We start from the raw sequence: 18,032 nt of genomic DNA on the forward strand, positions 1-18,032 counted from the left end.
TGGAACCATGTTGTTTAAGGGTTAACTATACTAGTTTTTGGACTAGTAATAATTTTTAGTCTCTTAAATCGTGCAGGAAACAAAGAATGTGGTTACAGATAATTCTTATAAGAATATTAGCTTTAAAAATTGCCCATGTTTTACCTTTGCTGAGATCTTTATTTCTTCATATAGCTTCCTGTTATTGTCTAGTGTCCTTTCATTTCAACCTGTAGGACTCCCTCTAGTATTTTTTTTTTTGCAGGGCAGGTCTAGTGGTCACAAACTCCCTCAATTTCTATTTATCTGGGAATCTCTTCTTTCGGTTGTTAAATTTTAATCAAACCTTGTGTATAAAATTCCTTTATTCCTGCATCTTCCCAATTGTTTCTTCCTTGTGTTTGACCTTTTCCTTTCCCATTTGGTGAGATTTGGCTTTCCGTTCAAGGATCTTTTTGTGGTCTTTGTCCATCTTTAGCCTAGTGATAACCACCTTGCTGGGTGAATGCCTATGTGGACAGTTGTGCCATTAGCCTTTTCCTGCTGCACCCATACAGTGTAGATAACATATTACTTTTATAAACCTGGACTACTTTGCCAATTTGCTGACCTATATAGTATCCTCATACAACCTGAACTTCATCATCCTTTCAGATGGGCAGGGACCACACGTTGTACTTCTGTCTCAGCTGTTTGGAAAGAGGGGAAGACACCTTCCTGCGAATGTGGGAAGGTGCTTTGAAATGCCTTTTGCGATTCTTCCTTTGGTTGGAAGTCACAAAGGGATTTAACTTGGTTTTGGCTGCTCCCACTTTGGTGATGGCTGCAAAAGGGTTATCTGGGAATCTTTTAATATCTCCCTCACTTTTTTTTCCCCAATGAAACTTAATTTATTACCCTAAAATGTAAATTACATAAAATTTTCACGTGTCATGAAATATTATTCTTGTTAAGTTTTCAACTATTTTAAACTGCACAAATTATTCTTAGCTCATAAGCTGTAGAAAAACGAGTAGCAAGCTGAATTTGGCTCAGGGGCTGCAGTTTGTTGACTCATGAGTTTATTTTTCATTTTTTATTTTTTTTAAATTATACTTTAAGTTCTAGGGTACATGTGCACAGCATGCAGGTTTGTTACATATGTATACACGTGCCATGTTGGTGTGCTGCACCCATTAACTCGTCATTTACATTAGGTATATCTCTTAATGCTATCCCTTCCCCCTCCCCCTACCCCACAACAGTCACCAATATGTGATGTTCCCCTTCCTGTGTCCAAGTGTTCTCATTGTTTTATCAGAGACTAGGATTGCAACCCCAGCCTTTTTTTGTTTTCCATTTGCTTGGTAGATCTTCCTCCATCCCTTTATTTTGAGCCTATGTGTGTCTCTGCATGTGAGATGGGTCTCCTGAATACAGTACACTGATGGGTCTTGACTCTTTATCCAATTTGCCAGTCTGTGTCTTTTAATTGGAGCATTTAGCCCATTTACATTTAAGGTTAATATTGTTATGTGTGAATTTGATCCTGTCATGATGATGTTAGCTGGTTCTTTTGCTCGTTAGTTGATGCAGTTTCTTCCTAGCATTGATGGTCTTTACAATTTGTCATATTTTTGCAGTGGCTGGTACCAGTTGTTCCTTTCCATGTTTAGTGCTTCCTTCAGGAGCTTTTGTAGGGCAGGCCTGGTGGTGACAAAATCTCTCAGCATTTGCTTGTCTGTAAAAGATTTTATTTCTCCTTCACTTATGAAGCTTAGTTTGGCTGGATATGAAATTCTGGGTTGAAAATTCTTTTCTTTAACAATGTTGAATATTGGCTCCCCATCTCTTCTGGCTTGTAGAGTTTCTGTGAAGAGATCTGCTGTTAGTCTGATGGGCATCCCTTTGTGGGTAACCTGACCTTTCTCTCTGGCTGCCCTTAAGATTTTTTCCTTCATTTCAACCTTGGTGAATCTGATGATTATGTGTCTTGGACTTGCTCTTCTTGAGGAGTATCTTTGTGGCATTCTCTGTATTTCCTGAATTTGAATGTTGGCCTGCCTTGCTATGTTGGGGAAGTTCTCCTGGATAATATCCTGCAGAGTGTTTTCCAACTTGGTTCCATTCTCCCCATCACTTTCAGGTACACCAATCAGACATAGATTTGGTCTTTTCACATAGTCCCATATTTCTTGGAGGCTTTGTTGGTTTCTTTTTACTGTTTTTTCTTTAAATTTCTCTTCTCACTTCATTTCAATCATTTGATCTTGAATCACTGATACCCTTTCTTCCAGTTGATTGAATCGGCTGCTGAAGCTTGTGCATTTGTCATGTAGTTCTCGTGCCATGGTTTTCAGCTCAGTCAGGTCATTTAAGGAGTTCTCTACACTGGTTATTCTAGTTAGCCGTTCATCTACTCTTTTTTCAAGGTTTTCAGCTTCTTTTTGATGGGTTCAAACTTCCTCCTTTTGCTTGGAGAAGTTTGATCGTCTGAAGCCTTCTTCTCTGAACTTGTCAAATTCATTATCTGTCCAGCTTTGTTCCATTGCTGGCAAAGAGCTGCATTCCTTTGGAGGGGGAGAGGTGCTCTGATTTTTAGAATTTTCAGCTTTTCTGCTGTTTTTTTCCCCATCTTTGTGGTTTTATCTACCTTTAGTCTTTGATGATGGTGATGTACAAATGGGGTTTTGGTGTGGATGTCCTTTCTGTATGTTAGTTTTCCTTCTAACAGTCAGGAACCTCAGCTGCAGGTCAGTTGGAGTTTGCTGTAGGTCCACTCCAGACGCTGTTTGCTTGGGTGTCAGCAGCAGAGGCTGCAGAACAGCGAATATTGCTGAACAGCAAATGTTGCTGCCTGATCTTTCCTCTGAAGCTTCGTTTCAGAGGGGTACCAGGCCGTGTGAGGTGTCAGTCTGGGTGTCTCCCAGTTAGGCTAATCGGGGGTCAGGGACCCACTTGAGGAGGCAGTCTGTCCGTTCTCAGATCTCAAGCTCCGTGCTGGGAGAACCACTACTCTCTTCAAAGCTGTCAGACAGGAACATTTAAGTTTGCAGAGGTTTCTGCTGCTTTTTATTTGGCTATGCCTTGCCCCCAGATATGGAGTCTACAGAGGCAGGCAGGCCGCCTTGAGCTGAGGTGGTCTCCATCCAGTTCCATCTTCCTGGCCACTTTGTTTACCTACTCCAGCCTCAGCAATGGCGGACACCCCTCCCCCAGCCTCACTGCCACCTTGCAGTTTGATCTCAGCCTGCTGTGCTAGCAATGAGCAAGGCTCTGTGGGCATGGGACCCTCTGAGCCAGGCACGGGCTATAATCTCCTGGTGTGCTGTTTGCTAAGACCATTGGGAAAGTGCAGTATTAGAGTGGGAGTGACCTGATTTTCCAGGTGCCATCTGTCACCCCTTCCTTTGGCTAGGAAAGGGAATTTCCTGGCCCCTTGGTGCTTCCCAGGTGAGACAATGCCTCACCCTGCTTCAGCTTATGCTAGGTGGGCTGCACCCACTGTTCTGCCCCCACTCTCCAAGGATCCCCAGTGAGATGAACCCAATACCTCAGTTGGAAATGCAGAAATCACCTGTCTTCTGCGTCACTCATGCCAGGAGCTGTAGACTGGAGCTGTTCCTATTCAGCCATCTTGGAACTGCCTCTCGAGTTTGTTTATTTTTTAAAAATTTTTATTTCCATAGGTTATCGGGTAGTGTTTGGTTACATGAGTAAGTTCTTTGGTGGTGATCTGTGAAATTTTAGTGAATGCCCACCAATCAAGGAATGGATAAAGAGACTGTGATTTATATATATATATCACATATGTATATATATCACATATGTATATATATCAATCACATATATACATATATGTGTATATATATATTAGTTTATATATATGAATAATATATGTTTTATATATATATACACACATATATGAGATGGAATACTACTCAGCCATAAAAAGGAATGAATTAATGGCATTCACAGCAACCTGGATGAGATTGGAGACTATTATTCTAAGTGAAGAAACTCAGGAATGGAAAACCAAATATTTTATGTTCTCACTCATAAGTAGGAGCTAAGCTATCAGGATGCAAAGGCATAAGAATGACACAATGGACTTTGGGGGCTCGGAGAAAGTGTGGGAAGGGCGTGAGGGATAAAATATTTCCCTCACTTCTGCAGGACAGTTTTGGTTGATATAAAATTGTTGGTTGTCATATTTCTAGAATTGATACATAATATTTGTACGTATTAATACGGTACATGTTATTTTGTTACATGCATAGAATGTGTAATAATAAAGTCAAGGTATATAGGGTATCCATCACCTCGAGTATTGTTTCTTCAGGTTGGGAATATCTCGAGGCCTCTCTTCTAGCTATTTTGACATATATAACACATTGTTAATTATAGTGACCCTACTCTGCTATCAAACATTAGAACTTATTCCTTCTATGCAACTGTATGTTTGTATCCATTAACCAACCTCTCTTCACCCCCTCTCTACCAACATACCTTTCCCAGTCTCTGGTATGTATAATTCTACTCTCAGATCAACTTTCTTAGCCTCAATATATGAGGGAGAACATGCAATATTTGTCTTTCTGTGCCTGGTTTATTTCATGTAACGTAATGACCTTCAGTTCTATCCCTGTTGATGAAAATGGCATGGTTTCATTCTTTATTTTATGGCCAAATAGTGTCCCATTTTATATATATCACATTTCATTCATTCATTCATTCATTCATTTATTCATACATTGATGGCCACTTGGGTTGATTCCCTATCTTTGCTATTGTGAATTGTACCACAATAAATATGAGAGGGCAGGTATCTATTTGATATACTGATTTCTTTTCCTTTGACTAAATTCCCAGTAGTGGACTTGCTGGGTCACGTGTAGCTCTATTTTTAGTTTTCAGAGAACTCTCCATATTGTTTTGCATAGTGGCTATGCTAATCTACATTCCCACCGACAGTGTACAAGAGTTGCCTTTTCTCTATATCCTTGCCAGCATCTGTTTTTTTTTTAAAAAATTTATAATAGCTATTCTAACTGTATCTCATTTTGGTTTCAATGTGCATTTCCCTGATGAGTAGTGATGAGCTTTTTAAAAATTTCATTTACCTGTTGGCCACTTGTATATCGTCTTTTGAGAAATATCTATTTATATAATTTCTCCACTTTTTCATGTGATTATTATTAGTGAGTTGTTTGAGTTTCTTGTATATTCTAGATAATAGCCCCTTGAGGGATGAATAGTTGGCTAATATTTTCTCAAACATTCAACAGATTGTCTCTTCATTTCATTAATTGCTTTGTCTACTGTGCAGAAGCTTTTTAGTTTCTGACAGTCTCCTTGTCTATTTGTGTTTTTATTGTCTGTGCTTTTGAGGTCTTAGCCATAAAATCTTTGTCTAGATAAATGTCCTGAAGTGTTTTCCCTGTTTTCTTCTAGTAGTTTTCTATTTTCAGATGTTACATTTAAGCCTTTCATCTAGCTTGAGTTGATATTTATATGCAGTGAGAAATAGGAGTCCAGTTTCATTTTTCTGCATATAGACATTCAGTTTTCCCAGCATTACTTATTGAAAAACATGTCCTTTTCCCAGTGTATGTTCTTGGTGTCTTTGTCAAAAATCAGTTGGCTGTAAGTATGTGACTTTTTCTGTGTTCTCTGTTTTGCTCCATTGGTCTATGTGTCTGTTTTTATACCAGTACTTGCTGTTTTGGTTACTATAGCCTTGTAATATATTTTGAACCAGGTAGTATGATGCTTCCAACTTTGTTCTTTTTATTCAGGAGGACTTTGACTATTCTGGCTCTTTTTTGGTTTCATTTGAATTCTAGGATTGTTTTTTCTATTTCTGTGAAAAATGACATTGGTATTTTGATAGAGATTGCATTGAATCTGTAGATTGCTTTGGGTAGTATGGTCATTTTAACTACGTTAACTCTTCTGATTCATGAGCATGGGATGTCTTTCTATTTGTGTCCCTTTAATTTCTTTCAACAGAGTCTTGAAGTTTTCCTTGTAAAGGTATTTTGCTTCCTTGGTTAAATTTATTCCTAGGTATTATTTTTTTTGGAGCCATTGTAAATGGGATTGCTTTTTGATTTATTTCTCAGTTTATTATTGGTGTTTAGAAATGCTGTTGATTTTTGTAAGTTGATTTTATATCCTATTTTGCTAAATTTACTTATGAATATAAGTTTTTTCATAAAGTTTTAAGTTTTTTTCTAGATATAAGTTCATGTTATCTGCAGAGGAATAATTTGACTTCCTCTTTCCACATTTTTATTTTTTTTAAATTTTTTTTTTAGACAGGGTCTTACCCTGTCACCCAGGCTGGAGTGCAGTGGTACAATCTCGGCTCTCTGCAACCTCTGCCTCCCGGGTTCAAGCAATTCTCCTTCCTCATCCCCCCCAGGATAGCTGGGATTACAGGCACCTGCCACCACACCTGTCAAATTTTTGTATTTTTTTAGTAGAGACAGCTTCACCATGTTGGCCAGGCTGGTCTCGAACTCCTAACCTCAGGTTATCCTCCCACCTTGGCCTCCCAAAATGCTGGGATTACAGGCATGAGCCACTGCACCTGGCCTATGTCTTTTATTTATTTTTCTTACCTGATTGCTCTGGCTAGGACTTCCAGTGCTATGTTTAATAAGAGTGGTGAAAGTGAACATTCTTGACTTGTTTCAGTTTTCGGAGAAAAGGTTTTCAGCTTTTTCCCATTCAGCGTGGTGTTAGATGTGGACTTGTTGTATATGGCCTTTATTATGTTGAGGTATGTTCCTTCTATGCCTACTATGTTGGAAGTTTTTATCATTAAGGGATGTTGAATTTTATCAAATGCTTTTTCTCCATTTACTGAGATATGGTTTTTGTCTTCCTTTCTGTTGGTGTGATATATTATGTTTAACTTGTATTTGTTGAACCATCCTTGCATCCTTGGGATAAATTCCACTAGATCATGGTGTATTATGTTTTTGATGTTGTATTTAGTTTGCTTAGTATTTTGAGGATTTTTTTCTCTGTTAATCAGGGATATTTGCTTGTGGTTTTCTCTTTTTTTTAATTAGGGAAAACTTTGAATGAATTAGGGAAAATTTCCTCTTTTTCAATTTTTTGCAACAGTTTGAGGAAAATTGGTATTAAATCTTCTTTGTAAGTTTGGCAGAATTCAACAGTGAAGCCATGCAGTCCTGCACTTTTTTTTTGTTGATAGATTTTTTTTTATTACTGGTTCAATTTCATTTCTCATTGTTGGTCTGTCCGGGTTTTCTATTTCTTCCTGACTCAGTCTGGGTAGGTTTCGTGTGTCCAGAAATTTATCAATTTTCTATTAGTTATTTATAATTTCTGATCTTTTATATTTCTGTGGTATGTCTCCTTTTTTTTTTCTTTTAGATTTGGGGGTATATGTGAAGGTTTGTTACATAGATGAACATGTGTCATGGGGGCTTGTCATACATATATTTCATTACCTAAGAATTAAGCCAATACCCAATAGTTACCTTTTCTGCTCTTCTCCCTCCTCCCAACCTCCCCGCTCAAGTAGACCCCAGTGTCTATTGTTTCCTTCTTTGTGTTAGTAAGTTTTTATTATTTAGCTCCCACTTACAAGTGAAAACATGCAGCATTTGGTTTTCTGTTCCTGTGTCAGTTTGCTAAGGAAAATGGCCTCCAGCTCCATCCATGTTCCCACAAAAGACATGATCTCATTGTTTTTTATGGCTGTGTAGTATTCCATAGTGTATATGTACCTCATTTTCTTTATCCAGTCTGTCATTTATGAGCATTTAAGTTGATTCCATGTATTTGCTATTGTGAATAGTGCTGCAATGAATATTTGCATACATGTGTCTTTATGGTAGAATGACTTAATATTCCACTGGGTATATACCCAGTAATGGGATTGCTGGGTCTAATGGTAGTTCTGCTTTTAGCTCTTTGAGGAATCAACATACTGCTTTCCACAATGGTTGAACTAATTTACACTCCCATCAACAGTGTATAAGTGTGCCCTTTTCTCCAAAACCTCACCAATATCTGTTATTTTTTGAGTTTTTAATAATAGCTATTCTGACTGGTGTGAAGTAGTATCTCATTATGGTTTTATTTGCATTTCTCTAATCAGTAATATTGAGCTGTTTTCTTTTTTTTAAGGTTTTTTATTCTTTAAGTCTTTTTAAATATGTTTCTTGGCTGCATGTATGTCTTCTTTTGAGAAATATCTGTTCATGTCCTTTGCCCACTTTTTAATGGGGTTGTTTTTTCTTATAAGTTTAAACCCCTCATAGATGCTGAATATTAGACCTTTGTCAGATGCATAGTTTGCAAAAATTTTCTCCCATTTTAGATTGGCTGTTTACTCTGTTGATAGTTTCTTTTGCTGTGCAGTATCTCTTAAGTTTAATCAGACCCACTTGTCAAATTTTGTTTTTGTTGTGATTGCTTTTGGTGTCTTCGTCATGAAATCTGCCTGTTCCTATGTCCAGGATGGTATTGCCTAGGTTGTCTTCTGCGGTTTTTATAGTTTTGGGTTTTACATTTAAGTCTTTAATCCATCTCGAGTTAATTTTTGTGTATGGTGTGAGCAAGGGGTCCAGCTTCAGTCTTCTGCATACAGCTAGCCAGTTATCCCAGCACCGTTTATTGACAAGGGAGTCTTTTCCCCATTGCTTGTTTTTTTGTCAGCTTTGTTGAAGATCAGATGATCATAGATGTGTGGTCCTATTTCTGGACTGTCTATTCTGCGCCCTTGGTCTATGTGTCTGTTTTTTGTACCAGTACCATTCTGTTTTTGTTACTGTAGCCTTGTAGTATAATTTGAAGTCAGGTAACGTGATGCCTCCAGCTTTGTTCTTTTTGCTTATGGATGCCTTAGCTGTTCAGGCTCTTTTTTTGGTTCCATATGAATTTTAAGATAGTTTTTTCCAGTTCTGTGAAATGTCATTGGTAGTGTGATAGGAATAGCATTGAATCTGTAAATTGCTTTGGGCAGTGTAGCCATTTTAATGGTATTGATTTTTCTTATTCATGAACATGGGATGTTTTCCCATTTGTTTTTGTCTTCTCTGATTTCTTTGAGCAGTGTTTTGTAACTCTCATTGTAAAGCTCTTTCATCTTCCTGGTTAGCTGTATTCCTAAGTTTTTTATTTTTGTGGCAATTGTGAATGAGATTACATTTCTGATTTGCCTCTCAGTTTGGCCATTGTTGGTGTATAGAAATACTAATGATTTTTGTACATGGATTTTTGTATCCTGAAACTTTGAAGTTATTTATCAGCTTAAGGAGCTTTTGGGCTGACACTATAGGATTTTCTAGATACAGAATCATGTCATCTGCAAATAGATGTTTGACTTTGTCTCTTCCTATTTCAATGTCCTTTCTTTCTCTTGCCTAATTGCTCTGGCTAGGACTCCCAATACTATGTTAAATAGAAGTGGTGAGAGAGAGCATTCTTGTCTTGTGCCAGTTTTCAAGGGGAATGCTTCCAGCTTTTGCCCACTCAATGTAATGTTGGCTGTAAGTTTGTCATAGATGGCTCTTATTATTTTGAGGTATGTTCCTTCAATACCTAGTTTGAGAAGTTTTAACATGAAGGAGTGTTGAATTTTATCAAAAGTCTTTTCTGTGTCTATTGAGATAATCATGTGGTTTTTGTCTTTAGTCCTGTTTATGTGATTTTGCCTATGTTGAACCAACCTTGCATCCCAGGGATGAAGCCTACTTAATCATGGTGGATTAGCTTTTTGATATGCTGCTGTATTTGGTTTGCAAGTATTTTGTTGAGGATTTTTGCATCAATGTTCATCAAGGATATTGGCCTAAAGTTTTCTTTTTTTGTTGTTGTGTCTGCCAGGTATCAAGATGATGCTGGCCTCATAGAATGAGTTGCGGAGGAGTCATTCCTTGTCAAATTTTTTGGAATAGTTTCTGTAGGAATGGTACCATCTCTTCTTTTGTACATCTGGTAGAATTCGTCTGTGAATCCATCCAGTCACATGCTTCTTTGAAAGCCCAGGACTGGTTGGTAGGCTTTTTATTACTGGTTGGTTGATAGGCTATTTATTACTGATTCAATTTTGGAGCCTGTTATTAGTCTGATCAGGGAATCAATTTCTTCCTAGCTCAGAAGTGGGAGGGTGTAGGCTGTATGTTTCCAGAAATTTATCCATCTCATCTAGGTTTGTAGTTTGTGTGCACAAAGGTGTTTGTAGTAATTTCCGATGATGGTGGGTTTTTTTCTCTTTTTTTTCCCCCATTTTTGGAGATGGAGTCTTGCTCTTTTGCCCAGGCTGGAGTGCAGTGGTGCAATCTCGGCTCACTGCAACCTCTGCCTCCCAGGTTCACACAATTATCCTGTCTCAGCCTCCTGAGTAGCTGGGATTACAGACATGCACCACCATGCCTGGCTAATTTTTGTGTTTTTTGGTAGAGACAGGGTTTCACCATGTTGACCAGTCTGGCCTCAAACTCCTGACTTCAAATGATCCACCTGCCTCAGCCTCCCAAAGTGCTGGGATTGTAGGCACGAGCCACTGTGCCTGGCTTGTTTCTGATTGTTGTTTTTATTTCTGTGGGGTCAGTAGTAACATTCCCTTTGTCGTTTCTAATTGTGTTTATTTGGATCTTCTCTTTTCTTCCTTATTCTTCTAGCTAGTGACCTATCTATTAATTTTTTCAAAAAACCAACTCCTGGATTAATTGATCTTTTGAGTGGTTTTTCATGTCTCAATTTGTAGTTCAGCTCTGATTTTTATTATCTTCTGCTAGCTTTGGAGCTGATTTGTTCTTCCTTCTCTAATTCTTTCAGTTGTGAAGTTAGGTTAATTTGAGATCTTTCTAACTTTTTGATGAGGGCATTTAGTGCTATGAATTCCCCTCTTAACACTGCCTTAGCTGGGTCCCAGATATTCTGGTATGTTTTATCTTTGTTCTTATTATTTTCAAATAACTTCTTGATTTCTGCCTTAATTTCATTATTTATCCAAAAGTCGTTCAGGAGCATGCTGTTTAACTTCCATGTAATTGCATGGTTTTGAGGGATTTTCATTGTCTTCTATTTTTATTGTGCTGTGGTTTGAGAGTGTGTTTCATATGATTTTGGCTCTTTTACACTTGTTGAGGATTGTTTTATATCCAATTATGTGGTTGATTTTAGAGTATGTGCCATTTGATAATGAGAATATATTCTGTTGTTTTGGGGTGGAGAGTTCTGTAAAGGTCTAACAGATTCATTTGGTCCAGTGTTGAGGTTAGGTCCCGAATATCTTGTTAATTTTCTGCCTCAATGATCTGTCTAATACTGTCAATGGAGTGTTGAAGTATCCTACTATTATTCTGCAGAAGTCTGTCTCTTTGTAGGTATCTAAGAACTTGCTCTATGAATCTGGATGCTCCTGTGTTGGGTGCATATGTATTTAGGATTGTTAGGTCTTATTAAATTGAACCTTTTACAATTGTGTAATGCCCTTCTTTGTGTTTTTTGATCTTTATTAGTTTGAAATCTGTTTTGTCTGTAGTTAGGATTGCAATCTTTGCTTTTTTGTTTTCCATTTGCTTGGTAGATTTTCCTCCATTCCTTCATTTTGAGTCTGAGTGTCATTACGTGTGAGATGTCTCTTAAAGGCAGCATACTATAGGATCTTGCTTTTTTATCCAGCTTGCCACTCTGTGCCTTTTAAGAGGGTATTGAGCCCACTTACATCCAAGGTTAGTATTGATATGTATGGATTTGATTCTGTCATTGTGCTGTTAGTTGCTTAAGATTTTGGCTTTTGTGTGTGTGCTTATAGTTTTTGTATTAGCCGATAGCAGTCTTTCCTTTCTATATTTAGTGCTGCTTTCAAGATCTCTCATATGGCAGGTCTGGTGGTAATGAATTCCCCCAACATTTTGTTATCTGAAAAGGATTTTATTTCTCCTTCACTTAGGAAGCTTAGTTTGGCTGGATATAAAATTCTTGGTTGAAGATTTTTTTCTGTAAGAATGTTGAATATAAGCCCCTGACAATCTCTTCTGGCATGTAGGGTTTTAGCTGAGAGGTCTGCTGTTAGCCTAACAGGGTTCCTTTTGTAGGTGACCTGCCCTTTCTCTCTAGCTGTGTTTAATATTCTTTCATTGTGACCTTGGAAAATCTGATTATGTGTGTTGGGGATGATCATCATGTATAGAATCTTTCAGAAGTATTTTCTGAATTTGACTGTTGGCATCTCTAGCAAGGTTGGGGATATTTTCATGGATGATATCCTCAAATATGTTTTCCAAATTGTTTGCTTTCTCCCCTTCCCTTTCATGGATGCCAGTGATTCATAGATTTGGTCGCTTTACATAATCACATACTTCTCAGAGGTTTTGTTCATTTTATAATTTTTTAAAAAATTTTTGTCTGAAAATTTTAGAGACTTAGTATTCATGTTCTGAGATTCTTTCCTCAGCTTGGTTTATTCTACTGTTAATACTTGTGATCACTTTGTGAAATTCTTGTATTATGTTATTCAGCTCTGTCAGACCCATTAGGTTCTTTCTTATACTAGCTATTTCATCCTTCAGCTCCTATATTGCTTTATTGTGATTCTTATTTTCCTTGGATTGGGTTTTTCTGTCCTCCTGAATCTTCATGATTTTTGTTCCTATCTATAATCTGAACTCTATTTCTGTCATTCCAACTAGTTTGGCCTGGTTAAAAACTCTTGTTGGAGAACTGGTGCAGTCATTTGGAGGACATATGACACTCTGGCCATTTGAGTAACCAGGGTTCATCTGTTGGTTCTTTCTCAGCTCTTTGTGTAGGTGTTCTTTTTAACTGCAGTGTAGACTGACTGCAGTAAATAGGCTTCTTTTCTGGATGTTTTCACTAGGCCAAGGCTTTGTGCAGGGTCTTTATTTGAAACTGACTTCTTGTCTCTGGTTTCAGAGGGGGTATGTTAGTGAGGTATCTTTGGTGTTGAAGCTTTGAGGTGTAATCCAGCAGGTGGCCCTTAGGCTTATTGGTCAGTTGGTAGACTCTTGCTCAGTTGTATTTCCTCACAGTTGCAGCTGTGTTCCCTCTCAATGTTCTGAAAGTGTGGGTTCCTTTCCCCCTTGAGTGCTGACTGTAGATGACAACTTGGCACTCCTGGGCTGCCCACTGCAGTTCTGGGGTGATCTCAGTGTTTGTCTTCCCCAACTTGGAGGCAGCAGAGGAAGAGATTTTAGTAGTGGTTGTGGTCAAGGGTTGTTTGCTTGTCTCCTGAGGGCTCTACCCCAGAGAAATGAAGGTCAGCAATGGCTCAGTACAATCAGCCAAGGATGGAGAGTTTGTGCTACAGGCCTAAGCCATGGGTTCCCTGTCCGGTGACAAGCAGTGAGGGGTAGAGGGGGTGGCATTGGATCAATGGGATATGGAGTGGACTCCCCTCCTTGGATTGACTGCAGCTTGTTGGAGGTGTGGATGAGGCACTTAAGGTCTTTGCTCCCTCATTAGTCTGAGGGTGGCAAGGGCAGTTCCACTGCAGAGGCAGTGACAGAGGCTTTCAATTGCACCTGGAAGAGTCTGACCACTTTTCACAGGGCTGCTGCAGTATACTTGGGTCCACTCCAGTCCCTAGTTACCTCGGATTTTCTAGTACTGAGAGGTATCACCAGTAAGACTGAAAAACAGCAAAGATGGCAGCCTGTTTCTCCCCCTGGGAGCTTAGCTTCAGGGAGGTATGGGCCTGTTGCTGGCCCAAAGGCACCTGCAGGAAGTAGCTCTCCAGCAGGTTGGGAAGTCCTGCCCAATGAGGGGGAATGGGGATGATCAGGGACCCACTTAAAAAAGCAATCTGGCAACAATTTGGTAGAGCAGCTGTGCTGTGCTGGGGGTCTGCTTCAGTGCCCTCACAGGTCACCTCAGACGCTCTGAAGTCCAAAGGCTGGAATGGCTAAGTCGCTCAAACAGCAAAGATAGTGGTTCACCCCTCCCCCTGGAGCTCTATCCCAGAAAGATTAAAAATCTTTGTTCACCGGAGAAACACCAAGAGGGGTGGCTGGAGGACCCGGTTGGGAGGTCTTGTCCAATGAGAAGGAGCAGGACCAGGGATCCACTTAAAAAAGCAGTCTGGCCATGTTTTGGTAGAGCTGTGCAGTGCTGAGAGATCCCTCCTACCCCCAGTCGGCTTGGATTCTCTAAAGTCTGAAGGCTGGAACAGCTATGTCACTCAAACAGCAAAGATAGTGACCTGTCCCCTTCTCTGACAGCACCATCTCCAGCAAAATTCAAATCTCTGTCAGCTAGAGACCACTGGTGGCATTGGTTGGAGGGCCCAACCTAGGAGGTCCTGCCCAGTGAGGAGGTCTGGCATCAGCTTCTTAAAGCAGCAGTCAGGCCATGTTTTGGTAGAGCAGCTGTGCTGTGCTGGGGGATCCCTTTCATCCCTGGTCAGCTTGGACACTCCAAAGCCTGAAGGCTGGAATGGCTAAGGCACCCAAATGGCAAAGATGGCATCCTGCCCCTCCCACCAGGAGCTACTTCTTAGGGAGGTGCAATGCCACTACTGGTGGCTGGCTGGAATTCCAAGCCAGTGGGTCTTACCTTGTGAGGTGCTGTGGAAGTGGGCCTGCAGGCTATTGCTGCTCAGCCCCCTGGATTCTGCCTCTTTCCTAGGATTATGTATGGGGGTCTAACCTCCCACTGTGCTGGAGCTGCAGCTACTTTTGCCGGAAAGTGTGAGTATCTAAAGCTTCAGTTTCCACACATGCCTGAGTGGCTACAATGCTGAGGCTCCACATAGTTCTGTCTGTCAGACTGAAGGCCTTGGTGGAGTGGGTTCACAAGGACATCTCCTGACCTGAGGGTTGCAAAGATCCTTGGGAGAAGCGTGGTTTCCCAGGGTCACTCATTCACTCACTGCTTTCCTGGGTGGTGGAGGTTCCCCTAGTTCCATGTTGCTCCCTGTTGGACTGTTGTCCTGTCTTTTTTTTTTTTTTTTAGACAGAGTCTTGCTCTGTCTCCCAGGCTGCAGGGCAGTGGCACAATCTCCGCTCACTGCAAGTTCCACCTCAGCTTCCCGAGTAGCTGGGACTATAGGCGCCTGCCACCACGCCTGGCTAATTTTTTGTATTTTTAGTAGAGATGCGGTTTCACTGTGTTAGCCAGCATGGTCTCCATCTCCTGACCTCATGATCTGCCCACCTTGGCCTCCTAAAGTGCTGGGATTACAGGCATGAGCCACCGCACCTGGCCCTGTCTTGCTTGTCTTTATTCTCCATGGGTCAGGTTGTTTCCTTGATTAGTCCCAATGCGAGCACTTGGATGTTTTAGTTGAAGGTGTTGTATTTACTTGCACCTTCCATTCCTCTCTGTGAAAGCCATACACATTAGCTGCTTCTAGTTGGCCATCTTGGCCACTCCCCACTCTTTTTTTGTTTCTGACTTTGTGTCTTCTCTTTTTTTTTCTTTTTGGTTAGTCTAGTTAATGGTTTATCAGTTTTTATCTTCTTAAAAAAACTATCTTTTCATTGACCCTTTGCAGTTTTAGTTTATATTTTGCTTAGTTCCACTTTGATCTTTATTATTTCTTTCCTTCTACTAATTTTGGGTTTGGTTCTTGCTTTTCTCGTTCCTTGAGGTGAATTGTTAGGTTGTTTTAATTCCTTCTGCTTTTCTGATATAAGCATTTATTGCTATAAACTTCCTTCTTAGCACTGCTTTTGCGGTGTCCCATAGATTTGGGTATGTTGTATATCAATTCATTTCTTTTAAGCAGTTTTTTGATTTCCTCCTTAATTTCTTATTGGACCTAGGTGGTTATTCAGGAGCATATTGTTTACTTTCTATGTATTTGTATAGTTTTCCAAAGTTGCTCTTGTTATCAACTTCTAGTTTTATTCCATTGTGTTCTGAGAAGATAATTAATAGAGTTTGATTTAGAAAAATTGTTGAGACTTGTTTTCTATCCTAACAAATGGTCTATCCTGGATAACGTTCTATGTGCTAATGAGAAGAATATGTATTCTGTAGTTTCTGGTTGCAATGTTCTTAAATGGCTCTTAGGTCCATTTGGTCTGAAGTACAGTTTAAATCCGGTATTTTTTTTTTAATTTTTTTTTAATTATACTTTAGGTTTTAGGGTACAGGTGCACAATGTGCAGGTTTGTTACATATGTATCCATGTGCCGTGTTGATTTCCTGCACCCATTAACTCGTCATTTAGCATTAGGTATATCTCCTAATGCTGTCCCTCCCCCCTTCCCCAACCCCACAACAGTCCCCGGAGTGTGATGTTCCCCTTCCTGTGTCCATGAGTTCTCATTGTTCAATTCCCACCTATGAGTGAGAACATGCGGTGTTTGGTTTTTTGTCCTTGCGATAGTTTACTGAGAATGATGTTTTCCAGTTTCATCCATGTCCCTACAAAGGACATGAACTCATCATTTTTTATGGCTGCATAGTATTCCATGGTGTATATGTGCCACATTTTCTTAATCCAGTCTATCGTCGTTGGACATTTGGGTTGGTTCCAAGTCTTTGCTATTGTGAATAGTGCTGCAATAAACATACGTGTGCATGTGTCTTTATAGCAGCATGATTTATAGTCCTTTGGGTATATACCCAGTAATGAGATGGCTGGGTCAAATGGTATTTCTAGTTCTAGATCCCTGAGGAATCGCCACACTGACTGCCACAATGGTTTGAACTAGTTTACAGTCCCACCAACAGTGTAAAAGTGTTCCTATTTCTCCACATCCTCTCCAGCACCTGTTGTTTCCTGATTTTTTAATGATGGCCATTCTAACTGGTGTGAGATGGTATCTCACTGTGGTTTTGATTTGCATTTCTCTGATGGCCAGTGATGATGAGCATTTCTTCATGTGTTTTTTGGCTGCATAAATGTCTTCTTTTGAGAAGTGTCTGTTCATGTCCTTTGCCCACTTTTTGATGGGGTTGTTTTTTTCTTGTAAATTTGTTTGAGTTCATTGTAGATTCTGGATATTAGCCCTTTGTCAGATGAGTAGGTTGCGAAAATTTTCTCCCATTGTGTAGGTTGCCTGTTCACTCTGATGGTAGTTTCTTTTGCTGTGCAGAAGCTCTTTAGTTTAATTAGATCCCATTTGTCAATTTTGGCTTTTGTTGCCATTGCTTTTTGTGTTTTAGACATGAAGTCCTTGCCCATGCCTATGTCCTGAATGGTATTGCCTAGGTTTTCTTGTAGGATTTTAATGGTTTTAGTCTAACATGTAAGTCTTTAATCCATGTTGAATTAATTTTTGTATAAGGTGTAAGGAAGGGATCCAGTTTCAGCTTTCTCCATATGGCTAGCCAGTTTTCCCAGCACCATTTATTAAATAGGGAATCCTTTCCCCATTTCTTGTTTTTGTCAGGTTTGTCAAAGATCAGATAGTTGTGGATATGTGGCATCATTTCTGAGGGCTCTGTTCTGTTCCATTGATCTATGTCTCTGTTGTGGTACCAGTACCATGCTGTTTTGGTTACTGTAGGCTTGTAGTATAGTTTGAAGTCAGGTAGGGTGATGCCTCCAGCTTTGCTCTTTTGGCTTAGGATTGACTTGGTGATGCGGGCTCTTTTTTGGTTCCATATGAACTTTAAAGTATGTTTTTCCAATTCTGTGAAGAAAGTCATTGGTAGCTTGATGGGGATGGCATTGAATCTATAAATTACCTGGGGCAGTATGGCCATTTTCATGATATTGATTCTTCCAACCCATGAGCATGGAATGTTCTTCCATTTGTTTGTATCCTCTTTTATTTCATTGAGCAGTGGTTTGTAGTTCTCCTTGAAGAGGTCCTTCACATCCCTTGTAAGTTGGATTCCTAGATATTTTATTCTCTTTGAAGCAATTGTGAATGGGAGTTCACTCATGATTTGGCTCTCTGTTTGTCTCTTATTGGTGTACAAGAATGCTTGTGATTTTTGTACATTGATTTTGTATCCTGAGACTTTCCTGAAGTTGCTAATCAGCTTAAGGAGATTTTGGGCTGAGACAGTGGGGTTTTCTAGATATGCAATCATGTCATCTGCAAACGGGGACAATTTGACTTCCTCTTTTCCTAATTGAATACCCTTTATTTCCTTCTCCTGCC

The 18,032-nt window shown here is 39.6% G+C and overlaps 1 pseudogene; it reads right to left on the bottom strand.

Moving 5' to 3' along the window:
- Positions 1 to 343: 343 nt before the first annotated feature.
- On the bottom strand, positions 344 to 9,177 carry LOC129485717 (large ribosomal subunit protein uL24-like; annotated as a pseudogene).
- Between the last annotated feature and the right edge of the window lie 8,855 nt (positions 9,178 to 18,032).

This window comes from Symphalangus syndactylus, chromosome 7 (assembly GCF_028878055.3).
Source record: "Symphalangus syndactylus isolate Jambi chromosome 7, NHGRI_mSymSyn1-v2.1_pri, whole genome shotgun sequence".
Taxonomy (NCBI): Eukaryota; Metazoa; Chordata; class Mammalia; order Primates; family Hylobatidae; genus Symphalangus; species Symphalangus syndactylus.